Genomic DNA, 12758 nt, shown 5'->3' with positions numbered 1-12758 from the left:
CACTACACCAATTAAGAAACTTTCCATCCTATTTTATAAGTAGCATTGCATCTTCCAATTCCATAATATTAAACAGAGGTCTGAAGACAGCCAACCAACTCGGGACAAAGGAAGTTACATTCTAACGCCACTCATACTTGTGGCGTGAGACATCTCTTAAGGCCTAAGAGAAATTTAATTTACTGAGTGCCTAATCAGCTTTGTTTCTTCACCTTGAGTTGTGCAACTAAGGATAAACTGATTTGCTGCACACCAGTGACAAGGAGTTACTAAATACCAAATACTGGCAGGCTACACGGTAAGTAACTTCTTGGTCATCTGTGCAAGTGAGCTTAGTATTTTAGGTTGCAGCTAAATTTAGCACCTTACCTCAAGTTTTCTGCCTCCACAGAAAAACAAAGAATTTCAGCTGCAGCACAAACTAGCAGTTCTCTGTAGAACTTCTGAAATACTCTCACTATTGTTCCAAATTTCTTCAAGTTCAAAGAATAGAGTGAACTGCATCTTCCAGACAGCAGCTCTCTTCTGAAAGTAGAAGAGCAGGCTGTCAGAAAGAAATCTTCTTCTGTATTTGATACGCTATATTGTCACAGTTCTATATTGGAGGCTAGGCAATTCCCTTCTCCTTTCCAATACTGTATTTGACTCTTTCCATAATAAGCTCCCCTAAAAGTCAAAGCAAATGTTTAACTTCCAGCGTTTAACTAGAATACTGCACGTTTTCTGGTCTCGGAAATCAGGACTTTGTTCTTACACTACTGAATGTTCCGGCTTCAAAGCAGTTAGATGAAAAGACCTACAGGTTTTTACCAACCACCAGATTCTAAAGAACGTTGGACATCAGAAAAAAAGTTTTACTATTATGTATGCTCTTCAGAACAGCAATGTGTTGTACCTCTAAACAGTCCACCAGAGCTTCAGCTATGGATACGCAACATCGTACAGTACTATGTGAAATCCCAGTAAGACCAATTCCAACTCTGTGACAAATTACTTGCTAAATAGTGTTATCAGCTCCACAAGTCTTGTGACGCAACTCCTCCCTTGCTTTGCTAAACTGCAGGACAAATTACTGGCAAGGGAATGTTAACAACTGTGTTCCAATAAATAAAAAAAGAAATCATCCAGATCACAATACACTAACAGTACACAAAGAGTCACATCAGTCTGAAAGGCACATAAGCTAAGTGTGCAGCTTCCTTAGCTAGTAAATTAAACTTCACTCACTCTTATTTGCATCTCACCACTTCCTGTCAATTTTAAAACAACTGGCATTTGAATAGCACAGGATGTTTGCAGATAATCCTAAAACACCTGTAACATCTGTCACATACAAAGACAGTAAATACAGGGATAAGGGAGAAGCACAAACAAGCGCTAACTCTGGAGACAATACAAAGTAAAGCAACAAAGTTCATGCTCAAAAGAATTCTTTGTACTATAGAGTCACGTTTGAATTATGACAGTTCAAAGCTCATCTTTAAGCTGATGAACATTTGGCTTCTTGACTTAGACTAAAGTATATTTTTCTTCTGAAATAATATACAATAGATCCTTCTGATTTCTCCTACACTAGTTACATGAAAAAAACTCTGCTGGACAACAAACTTCAATGTCATCCAAGCAGCAAGTTTCCTAAGTTATCCTTACAGATGATTAAAGCTTGTTTACAGAGGTGAGTACCTAACAGACACTGTAAAGATGTCCAAAAATGCAACCACACAGATTTCAATAATAGCACTGAAGAAGTTTATCAGCAGCACTCAAACCCGAACTGTAGCACTAAAATATTTTAGCTGGAATCAACAGAACCAAGATACGTTCTAATAATATGTATATATATGATGCAAATTGATAGTTCATTGGTATCAAAGACAGCTGCAAGAGGCTTCTTTCTTGGTTTACACAGTGTTGTAGAACACATCAAACATTCTAGATGAGGTTGTCAAAGATCATCTAAACAAGATGCCATTCTCCATTAAATGTAAGACCGTGGGTGTTGATTTTTGTCTTCAATGAATACACACTCAAAGTTGGATTTTCTCGTTTTTCCATTTGAAGCAACTGTTCAGCTATCAGGTAGAGATGCTGAGTTACATGGGCAAGTGGGTTCTCAGTTTTGAAAGACTGGTCAGAAATGACAGATCACATTTTGCATAGCAAGCATTTTGTGTACATAGTATTATCCAATAAGTAGTAAATACGCACTAGAAAAGTCAACTTTCTAGAATCGAGTTGCAAACTCGCATTTGTGCAAATGCTAGTACAAAGCTGGGAAATGAATCTGCCTTTGCAAACAGTAACCATCACCTATTTTAATGACTTTCTAGAATGCACTGAGTTCACTTCGTTAGAATTGAGGCTAACTCTGGCATAAACTAATGTCCACTGTTGATCAGAGACCTAGGTCACAATCTACTTAGTAATATTAAAAACCAGTTCAATGCATGAAACATGAGAACCAGCAGTTAGCAGGTATCTGTTTTAATCCTCTCTATTAACATTTGATTACAGGTAAAGAAAAGCCTCTCTCTGAATCTCCAATTACTAAACAAGAAAGGATGTAAGATGTTTACACCACAGTCATCTCATGTTCTACTTAGAAAACTCACATGCATGAAGAATAGTAGATGATTCATTTAGAAGGACTTTAAGTAACAGCTTTAGTTGAAAACTGGCTATCAACACTCAGTGAAAAAGGAAAACAAAAACTTGAAGCTTGACTCTAAACACTTCATAAGTTCTCCATGCTTTTTAAATAACTAATAGTACGGTTCATCATAAAGACCTCTGAAAGCAATTACCACATTCATTTCCCACAGTGGAAGCAATTAAATCCATAAAGAGACCTGTCCCAACTAATTTCTTAAGCGAGTACTGTCAAAATTACGAACTCTTTATTCTTCCACTAACCTCCGTACAAAAGCTTGCAGTGAAATAAGCTTAATTTGATACCTCAGCTTTGTCCAATGTTTTGAATAACATCAAATAGATAGTTAGAAGAAAACAGAGCAACCTTCGAAAAAGTAAGGTCAGAAGGAATCATGAGATATCATCTAGTACGACCTCCTGCCCAAAACAGAGCTATCCTTGAAGTTCAATCAAGGCTTTGTCCATTTCAGTACTGAAAGAAACCTCACAGAGCCCTCTGTACAACACCTTTTACTTCATTATGGCAGTGGTTATTTTCACACTTGTGTCCATTCAGTTTCCTTTGTTGAAACTTGTGATCTCTGCAACTTGTCTTGCAGCTGAGCATCTCTGAATAAGTCCAGTTCCGTTTTCTCTACATGTCTGTATTTAATACCAGAAAGCTGCTGTTAACCTCCTTTCTAACGTTTCTACTTCAAATTGAAGAAACATTGTCCTTATGTATCATACGATCTGATCCTCCTTTCAACATCAGTGTGGCCCCCCTCTGACCTCACTCCAGTTTACATCTCTTACAACACAGAACACCAAGCTGTACACACCACTCCTGGTATGGGCTCAGAGGTGCTGACAAATAGTCACTTCTCTCAAACTTACTGGACTCTTCTCTCAAACCACTGGACTTCTTTGGTTGTTGAAGGCCAGCTGCACATCCTGCAAAGTCACAGAATCACACAGAATCACAGTCATGCTATTTGTGTCCACTGCATTTATCTTTGCTACAATTTGAGGTTCTATCAACATATTTTTGAAGTCCCACTGAGCAGCAGTTCTACCTTCCATGTTATAAACCAATTCCCGTCAGCCTAATGACATCTGCTAATCTGATAAAGGTATATTTCATTCCACTATTTCAGCAACTGATTAACATATTATATAGTAACAGCCCCAAGATACAGCCCCTCACTTCCCCCCAAACTCCCTTCTCCCCCTCCCCCCTGAAAAAAAAAAAAGAAAAAAGAAAAAAAGTAAATAAATCACTGATTCAGAGTGACATAACTACTTGGGAACTATTCGGGTCTTCAGTAGGTCTCAATCTGATCTCCTGATTCAAGCAAGGTTCAAACTGAATTAAAATTAGGCTGCTCAGAAATGTATCTAGTCCAGCCCTGAAACTTCTAACACTGTTGTTCAGAATCCCTATCCCAGTACTCAATTATATATAATGGAATTTTATTGTATCCAAATGATTTCTTCCCTCCCTTTCCTGCATTTCCTTTACAATTAAAAACAAAAACAAAACAGAAAACAGAATCACAGAAAGCAATTGGGTTATCAGGTATGTTTTGCTCTTGTTAATCTGCGCTGGCTGTTACTAATCACTCTTATGGATCTGGAAAAGTCTTCTAGGATTGTTGCACAGTCATTCTGAGGACTGCCTTGAGGCTGATCAGCCTACTGCTTTGAACTTCTCTTCTTGCCCTGCTGGAAGATGAGTATGACATGGTTTGTTATTTTTTTTTTTTTTTTTTTAGCCACTGGAAACTGTTACTACTTGACAGTTCAAAGTAGAAAGATGATAAAAAGCAGCTTTATAACCAGTACACCACCAGTGTGTACACCACACTTATAACCAGGTTGCACACCACCAGTTACACAGATTTATGCAAACCTAGTTTAAGAGATTCCTAACTCACTAACCACAACGAAGATCACTTCTAGCCCAGACTCTGAGCTGGGCACATGAACCTACAAGACCTGACAGCAGAACTTACAAGAAATGAGGTTAACACTGCATGGATTCTCCAGGTTTTTTATTGTTTTTTATTTTTTATACCTTTCATCACTAGGTCATCTGCAGGCCAACATATTCCTTGCTCTACCTTTTCTTGTCAATAAAACTACACAAAAGCCCCCACTGTCTCATACCCTTTTCCAGTTTAACTAAAGCAAAGCCTTGGCTTTCCCAGTTCATCTGTGTCAGGGAAAGCTTCTACATTCTTTCCATCTAAGCTCAATTAACTTTGTATTGGTTTTCCCTGTGTAATAGTTACAATACCACTACTCCTAGACACAGTTTGATCCTTCCTATCCTTACATGAATGACAGGGCTGAATGAATTCAGGGAAGCAGCTAACAAGTCAGAGAATTCACTTGATCACTTCACCCTTCCAAACGAATGTTCCTTCATCTGATTCACCGCTTGGCACTCAAACACACCAGAAATAAGTAGCTGGGATTTACACTACAGTTCCACCACAGGAATAGAAACTGAAACTGGTGACCTCATTAAATCCTATTGCATAGGTTAACTGTATTAGTAGAGCAGTAGCTGTAATGCTGATGGCATTAAAATGCTCTTTCAGATTCAGAAATAAATCTAGATCCCCATCTGCACTTATCCTATCATGCAGAAATAACTGTCTCCCTATTTCACACATTTTTTCCTCAAAATTTAATTAAGAAAACCAGTTTCCATACACTCAGATATCCTTACAATGCAGGAAAGCATCCTATAAGAGCTTCATTACAGAGTAATGAAGTCTCCATTACCTTGGGAAAAAATGGACTCTCTGGCCAGTCTGTTTCATTACCCCAATATCTTAGCATAAAAAGGGTTACAAGATAATAAGAATATCAGATAATTACATTTAGATAAAGCAGTAACTTCATTGGTGTCATATGAACAATAAAGAGTGAGAAATCATCTTTCTGTAAAGAAAAGTTTAAATCCTAAGGATGAAATATCTGGGAAGATCTTATTGCATCTCCAGAATACTGTTTCCAATCAGTTGACAGTTTACTGTCTTTCCCACAGGCCTTTGTCCACACTAGCTAAATTTGCTTTTAATGTTCAACAAAAAGATGAACTGAGATACGGTTTACCAGAAACATTTCAAATCAATTTCACTGAACAGATCTATAGCAAAAGAGAATAATACTCATGGAAAAACGGCAGCATCTCAGGTTCTGAATGTTCACATTCCCCGGGTATAAGAACAGTAGGCAAATAGTTGAGGACAAAAGAATAAAGTAAAAATTTGGGTATTCCATACTTTTTTTGTTTCTTTGCCACATGATGGTGTACGGCCTTCATATCTGAAGGACAGCTTGGAACATTCCTTTATGCAATGTTAGCAACATTCTGCACTTTACAAGTGTGTGGTGTTGACAAAAAATTTCTCCAGAAATTCTATTCTAAAAAAAAAAAAAAAAAAAAAACAACAAAAAAACACACATTTGAAAACAAACAGGTGAATTTCCAAATTTCCAAACAGCATCTGCTTTTTGTGTTTTCCATGTGATGCCTTTTAAATAGAATTTCTTGTAGATAGCTATGTAAACTCTGGCACACCCAATAATGATGGAGGTGATCTTCTCCACCTGGAATGTAAAAATATTTCTTATATTTTGATCTGAGAAGTCTTCTAATTAATAATGCCATGGTCAGGTGTGCCAATTTCATTTTAACCTCATAAAATGAAACCAGTACAACTAAGCTGTAGCTTACGCTACTGAATAAAATCTAAAGACTGATTTTGCCATAAAATAACCTACACTGGTATCCAATGAATGAAAATTCTTTCCTTACAACCCAAGCCACATCTAAACCACTGCCTAAAGAGTAAGCTTTGTGTTTTTAAGTGGAATACAGATAACATGAGCTTTGAAAGCACGTGAGAGTGGCAGTTCCTTGAAGGGAAAGCAAATCTGTACAAAACTGAGCTGGAGAAGAAAAAAAGCAAAACAATAAAACCAATATATACTCAAACAGGGTTTAGCTGACAACCTTGCTTTCTTGCAATGAGAGGCGTGGGAGAGAACTGCTCTGTATTAATTGTCTGCCAATTCTCCCTTTTTTCTCCATGAAAGTTTCAGTCAGTCCACATCCCTTCATTCATTCTCCAGTACAATTTCTTCGAGATTCATTCACACAAGTAAATGCTACTTTAAAAAAAAGTAATTAAAAAAATCCCCCTCCCAAGTATACTCCAAAATTAAAAATACCTAAGTTATCATCATAATTCTATTTATATTCTGAAAATAGCTGTATTTCAAGAATTTGTCAAAATTCAGTTTAGCTCATGTTTCAGTTGCATGCTCATAGCCTTTCCAACTGTTTACTGGTATCACTTCTCAGTTGTGGCTCATTTAACACAGAAGTTCTCTTTCTAGCACTGCCCCTTGATTGAAAACAACTTTAAGGACAATAATTAAAAAACAACTGAAGGAAAAAACCTGTTTCCTACATACTTTTATTCTTCAGTCATCCTACAATTTCTGAAGTCACTGTCAGTTTAACAATAATTATAAGTAAAAACTTCTGCCCTTATTCTACTTGCTCAAACAGTAAAAACATAAGATGCTATACCAATCCACAGGTCAGAAATACTTGAACTAGAGAGAGGAAATACAAACTCTACACTTCCTGAGATGTGACTAATAATCTAAAAATATAACAACAGTTCAATACTACACGCTTGTGAGTTTACTGACTCACTGAATCACAGACTCATTGAATCACAGACTATTTAAGGCTGAAAGGCAACTCTGGAGGTTATCTAGTCTAACATCTCAAGACCAGTCCCATTAGATCAGGTTCCTCAGGATACAGAGCAGCTGAGACTCATGCTTCTTTGAGGACTGAGGATTCCATAAACTCTAAGCAGTCTTTCTCAGTCCTAGATCACAGTTCAGACGTAAAAGGGGAAAAATACTTAAATTTTTCACATTCCAGTTGGAATGGTTGCCTCTTGCATTTTTATTGTGCACCTGTAAGCAACTTCCTTTGTATCCTGTTCTTGCTACAGAAGACAATTAGACCTTCTCACACAGTCTTACCTCTGGACACATTCCAGTACATCAACACCATAGTTGAACTAGTAAGAACCAGACAAAGTACTCAGATGCAAACTTAGAAATGCCTGGGAGAAGAGAACAATTTCCCTCATATGCTGGCTGCTTGCCTTCTAATGAAGACTAGCATGTTGCTCACCTTCAACAAAAGAAAATACTGCAAACTCGTCTGCAGCTTGATATCCACCAGGACCCTGAAGTTCTTTTCTGAAAAGCTCCTACCTAACTAATTAGCCCCCAGCTTGTATGGTTATATGGGTTTATTGCTTTCTAAACTATTGTTTTGACTGTTAAAGGCATTCCATTGCCTACGACATAACAAAGACATTAAGCAGTACTACTAAAATTAACTCCTAGTGGATGCCTGTGGTAGACAAGTGCCACTTAAAAGTAATACTGCTGATCACAACCCTTTTGAGACCAACAGCTCAGCCAGTTTTCCACCAACCTTACAGTTCACTTACCTGTCTTGACAGTCTCTCCCTGTATCCTTGTAACAAAGATCTTGCTAAACAAGAAGGAAGACTTGCTCCATAGCCTTCACAGAGACTGAAGTTAAGCAGACTAGTCCTCAGTTTCCCACATCTTCCTTCTCACCACTCTTCAAGCGTTATGTTTACTTTCTGGGAATCACCAACAACATTCCCCCCCAGCCACCAGAATCTATCAACCATGACAACAAACAGCCTCACAAAGACAACAGATAGATGCCTCAGCATCCTCAGATCCATCGCACATCTGATCCCATGGACAGGTGTATATCCAGCTTGCTTCTAAGGCATTCCCTAACTCCATCTTCCTATGATATCAAAAGTACCCCACTGCCATAGACTCTCTACATAGGCTGTGAGTCTTGAGGCCTCGCAAATAAGAAGAGCAGTAAAAAAGGCTTCTACGTATATATCACCAGGCCTCAGCCCCAGTTGGTCCACATCTTCCTTTGCCTCTTCTAATACCCTTCAGAATCCTAATTCTGATTTCACTGTCAGTTGAACTTTTATTTCCACATCTTCACCCCACCCCTGAGCATTTGTGCAATGTTTTTGCATTCCTTCCAGTAGACCATTTTCTTCTCACCTTTTGTTTAACTGTTACAGATTCTTCAAAATACGTGACCAGAGACATTTCGCGTTTCCAAGTACCAGCCATGGAATTCACTCTGTTTTTCGTACAGTCATGGGTGCATCTTGGAATACAAAGGAAGCCCCCTGAAGTTTCTTAACTTTCTTTACTTTAGAAAGGTTGTGGTATTGTTTCATCTATATTCAAAGACACCAAAAAAGGGAGCCCGATCTTCCATCATAGAAAGAAAATTCTACTGCTTGCCTCTCCTTAATTGCTCTTCCATTAATCAGTTGCTTGAGGACAAAACTCAAGCTCCACCTACCCTTGTTCGTAAGTAACTTCCTTTGAACTAAAGCAGAACTAAAGTGGGAGAATGAGTTCAAACAAAAACTCTTGTATTCTTCAATTTTCAGCAGCATAAAAAAAGTAAGCTTAGGTTTACTGCTGAAAGCTCAAAGTGCTACTATCTCAGTTTTCTCACTACTGAAACACTGCTGGGGTTTATACACAGGAAGATTAGATTCCTCATGTGACCTCTTGGAGAAAGCTTTTATCTTCTTTAATCAGCCACTAGAGGTGGTCTGTATTTTCCATTTTCTAACTCTAGGTCTCACCTAATGACTGCCAATGAACTGATTCACATTCTGCTGACATTAAAGTTGGATTTGCAGACAGTACTTTGTTCCAAAATACATATTGCTGTAAAATGTGTTCATTGACATTGTTATAAAACACAAGATCTTAACTAGAGCTCACTATATAACACCTAGTCTGCACTTTAAGTCTTCAGTACAGCATTCACAATATTCCAGCCTTTCAAGATGGTACTGCGGTTTAACAGTTTCTTCCTCTTAGAGAACAGTTCTGTAGTCTAAATAACAGCACTGACTTGGTAGAAGCAGCTTTCATTCCTTCTGTGATATACAGGGTCATGCATGAATTGAGGCTGAAAGGGACCTCTGGTATAAACCCATTCAACTAAGATCTACAAGGACTTTCACAGGTGCTTTGCGACTGCCCATAGACACACTCTTAAAATTAATTCACTAATCCAGAACTATTGAAACCCCCCCCCAGAAAAAACTCGCTCCTAGTTTTCAAGAATTAAAATGACTTCCTGCCTCAAAACACCTTCAATTAGTAGTGACAACGAATTAGTCTCTTACCTGGAGCTCATTATACAACCTTCTCTGGAGATTTTTGCCATGGTAACCAAAATGGAGCACTTGCCTGAAGCAGTTTCTGCTGGCCAGAGAAGTTACACATCTGCCTCCACTACTGAAACAGACTTTGTTTTAAATTGCTACAGGTGCTATGTATTCACATCAATCTTCCTAATACAAGCCTGAAGCTAACTGGAACAACAGTTTAGTACAAACAAGCCCCTATTTTCACAGATCTGGAAATTTTTATTTATTAGGAACAAGAGAAGAGATCAAATAACCACCACATTACACAAGCCAAAAAGGAGCATTAAACTTTTATGTATTTTTCCTGTAAAAGGAAGAAAAAAAACCACATACAACAACTCAGGGATTGCAAAACTAAGATCTAGTTCGATGAGACAAAAAGATCAAGTTGACACATCCTCAACTTGATGCATTCAAAAACCATCCAGCAAACAACAGAGGAGACCTAAAGAAGTATTAGTGTCCTCTATATATTCTACTCAACAAGAATATGAAGTACCATGTTCTCTCGCTTTATTTTTATTAAAAAAGAAACCCTCCTGTCCCTGGTCAATATTCACCTTAAGAGCGGAAGTGGAAATGCAAACATGGAGAACATTTAAGTAACTGATAACTCAAAGGTTGGGTCAAGTTCAAAGAGAGAAATGGAAGGAAAAAAAGAATAAGTTTGTAACTTGCAAATTGTTTATGATTTTGAAGCAGATTTCTTCAGATAAAAAAACAGCAGTAAATTTCTGCCAAGGCTAAGAAATCAACTCATGGTAACTACAAGTAGTTAATTTCCCATGGCAACTGAACAATTTTGTGCAAGATCCTGGTTTTCATTAAGATGTTCTGTATTTTCAAAAATTACTTATTTTCAGTCCACTAAATAAATGAATGTTTATTTAATCTGCATTTATAATAATTTGCATTTATAATAATCATTTAATCTGCAGTAGAGAGACTGCTGCTGCTGCTCAGTGGTGAAGCAAATGCTGTTTGTTCTAAAAGTTTTCCAGCTGCGGCCTGAACAGACCACAGTTGTCTGTGGACAACTGAACAGAGGCAAATGATCTACATTTACTTTGTGGGATAGTAGCTTCCACTTGGAGAATTTAAGATCTAGAAATTCTTATCTGTTCAAGTTAACAGATGCTGACAATGGAACTTCTTGAATACACAAAGTTAAGTCTCTGTGGAAGATGCTGCAGACATCAGTATAGCCAGCCAAGCTTCCACTTTGCTCTGAATTCACATCTAGTCTTTCCAATTAGCTTTGCCTGCAACATCCATCTGAGATTCACTATTTAAAAACTGAAAGCAGGCAAAGAATTTCAGCACGTTTCCTCTAGAAGACTCACTGGTGTGAGAGATACCTGTTCTGATCATACCACAAGTCTTCTCCAGTAGACACTTTCCTGCAAGTACAACCAGAGCAGACAGATGAAGAACCAAATACGTTTAAGAACTGTATCTATTTTCTCATTGATATATATAATCCTCTGCCTTACAGAAGCCTCAATCAACGGTAACACATGTTAAGAAAATGAATTATGAACCTGATGTTGATCTTGCTTATTTTGATATGGTATTTTAAACATACTGAAAAGCTTTTATAAGCATCCTCACACTTATTTTTGATAAAGCCAACAAAAAGGTATTTAAACAGCCTTCTTTTCAGGATTTGTTAGTGGTTAACAAGTTTCTAGCTTATCCACCGTACTCAAATGCAGTCTGAAGTCCTTTGTCTCAGTCAAAAGAATACGATTCCAGAAACAAACTGACTTACAGAGCCATCTGTGTTTCAGTTATCAGCGTTTTTAAGAGACAAAAACCTGATTAGTAGTTTCGTAAAGCAAAAATGAACCTAATGTTTTCTAGCAAGACTTTCTAGAAACTTGTGCTACAATCCTAGCTTTGAATACGTATGAATTATTTGCATTACTGAAATTAGTTACTCTCCCCCAAACTCTTAACTATTTAAGATTTCAGCGAGAAACAGTGGAAACCACTCACTTTGCATTAGTAAGTAATGATACAGCAATGCAGTGGCCAGTTTTGCATCTTCTCTTAGTTCTCATAAATCACTTTTAAAAAGCTTCACCCAAAAAGTACTCACCTTTTACTTAGGCAACAGTTCTGACTAATGGCAGCAACTAGTTTTGACAGAATAAGCTGTTTCAGCCAGAGGTATTATTACTCCTAACAAAAGAGCTCCAGCTCTCTGATTTTCTCAGTGGACCTCCTCTGGACAAGCTCCAAGAGCTATGCATCTTTCTTGTGCTGGGGATCCCAGGCCTGGACGCAGTATTCCAGATGGGGCCTCACAAGAGCCGAGTAGAGGGGGGACAATCATCTCCCTCTCCCTGCTGGCTACAAGAACTATTTAAAATCAAAATCAAAGACTGTTGGTGTGCTAAACATTCAAGAACATGAATTTGAACTGTCAGCAATCAGATACTCCTTTTAAGTCTTTCTGACCTGAAGTTTAGAACTTGGAAATAAAATTAAAATGCTTTAGTTACAGAATCAGGGTTTGTCTGTCAGGCTTGATTTTGAACACAGGAGCACAATCAAAAATTAAACTGTTTAATTAATTCTTAAGGAATCATAACCAGAATGTAAAACTATATCTCTTAATCTGACAAAAAAAAACAAATATTCACTCTAAAAAGGTATGTTAATTACCATGTCCTCTGAGCACAGTACAGCATCCACTTTCACAGACAGCACTGAGATGGCCTTAAAAGGATTTTTTTCCTCCAGAAGTGATTGGTCAGACTCTGTGCTTTA

General features: G+C 37.6%; 1 protein-coding gene across 1 annotated transcript in view; it reads right to left on the bottom strand.

The window, feature by feature from the left end:
• Positions 1-12758, bottom strand: part of MTPN (myotrophin) — a 37157-nt gene that overhangs the window by 14216 nt on the left and 10183 nt on the right. The window lies entirely within an intron of this gene.

This window comes from Centrocercus urophasianus, unplaced genomic scaffold (genome assembly GCF_019232065.1).
Source record: "Centrocercus urophasianus isolate 14NV4802_14NV808 unplaced genomic scaffold, USGS_Curo_1.0 seq_73, whole genome shotgun sequence".
In the NCBI taxonomy this organism is placed as follows: Eukaryota; Metazoa; Chordata; class Aves; order Galliformes; family Phasianidae; genus Centrocercus; species Centrocercus urophasianus.
The sequence above is the reverse complement of the archived record's forward strand: the minus strand, read 5'-3'. Positions and strand labels throughout refer to the sequence as shown.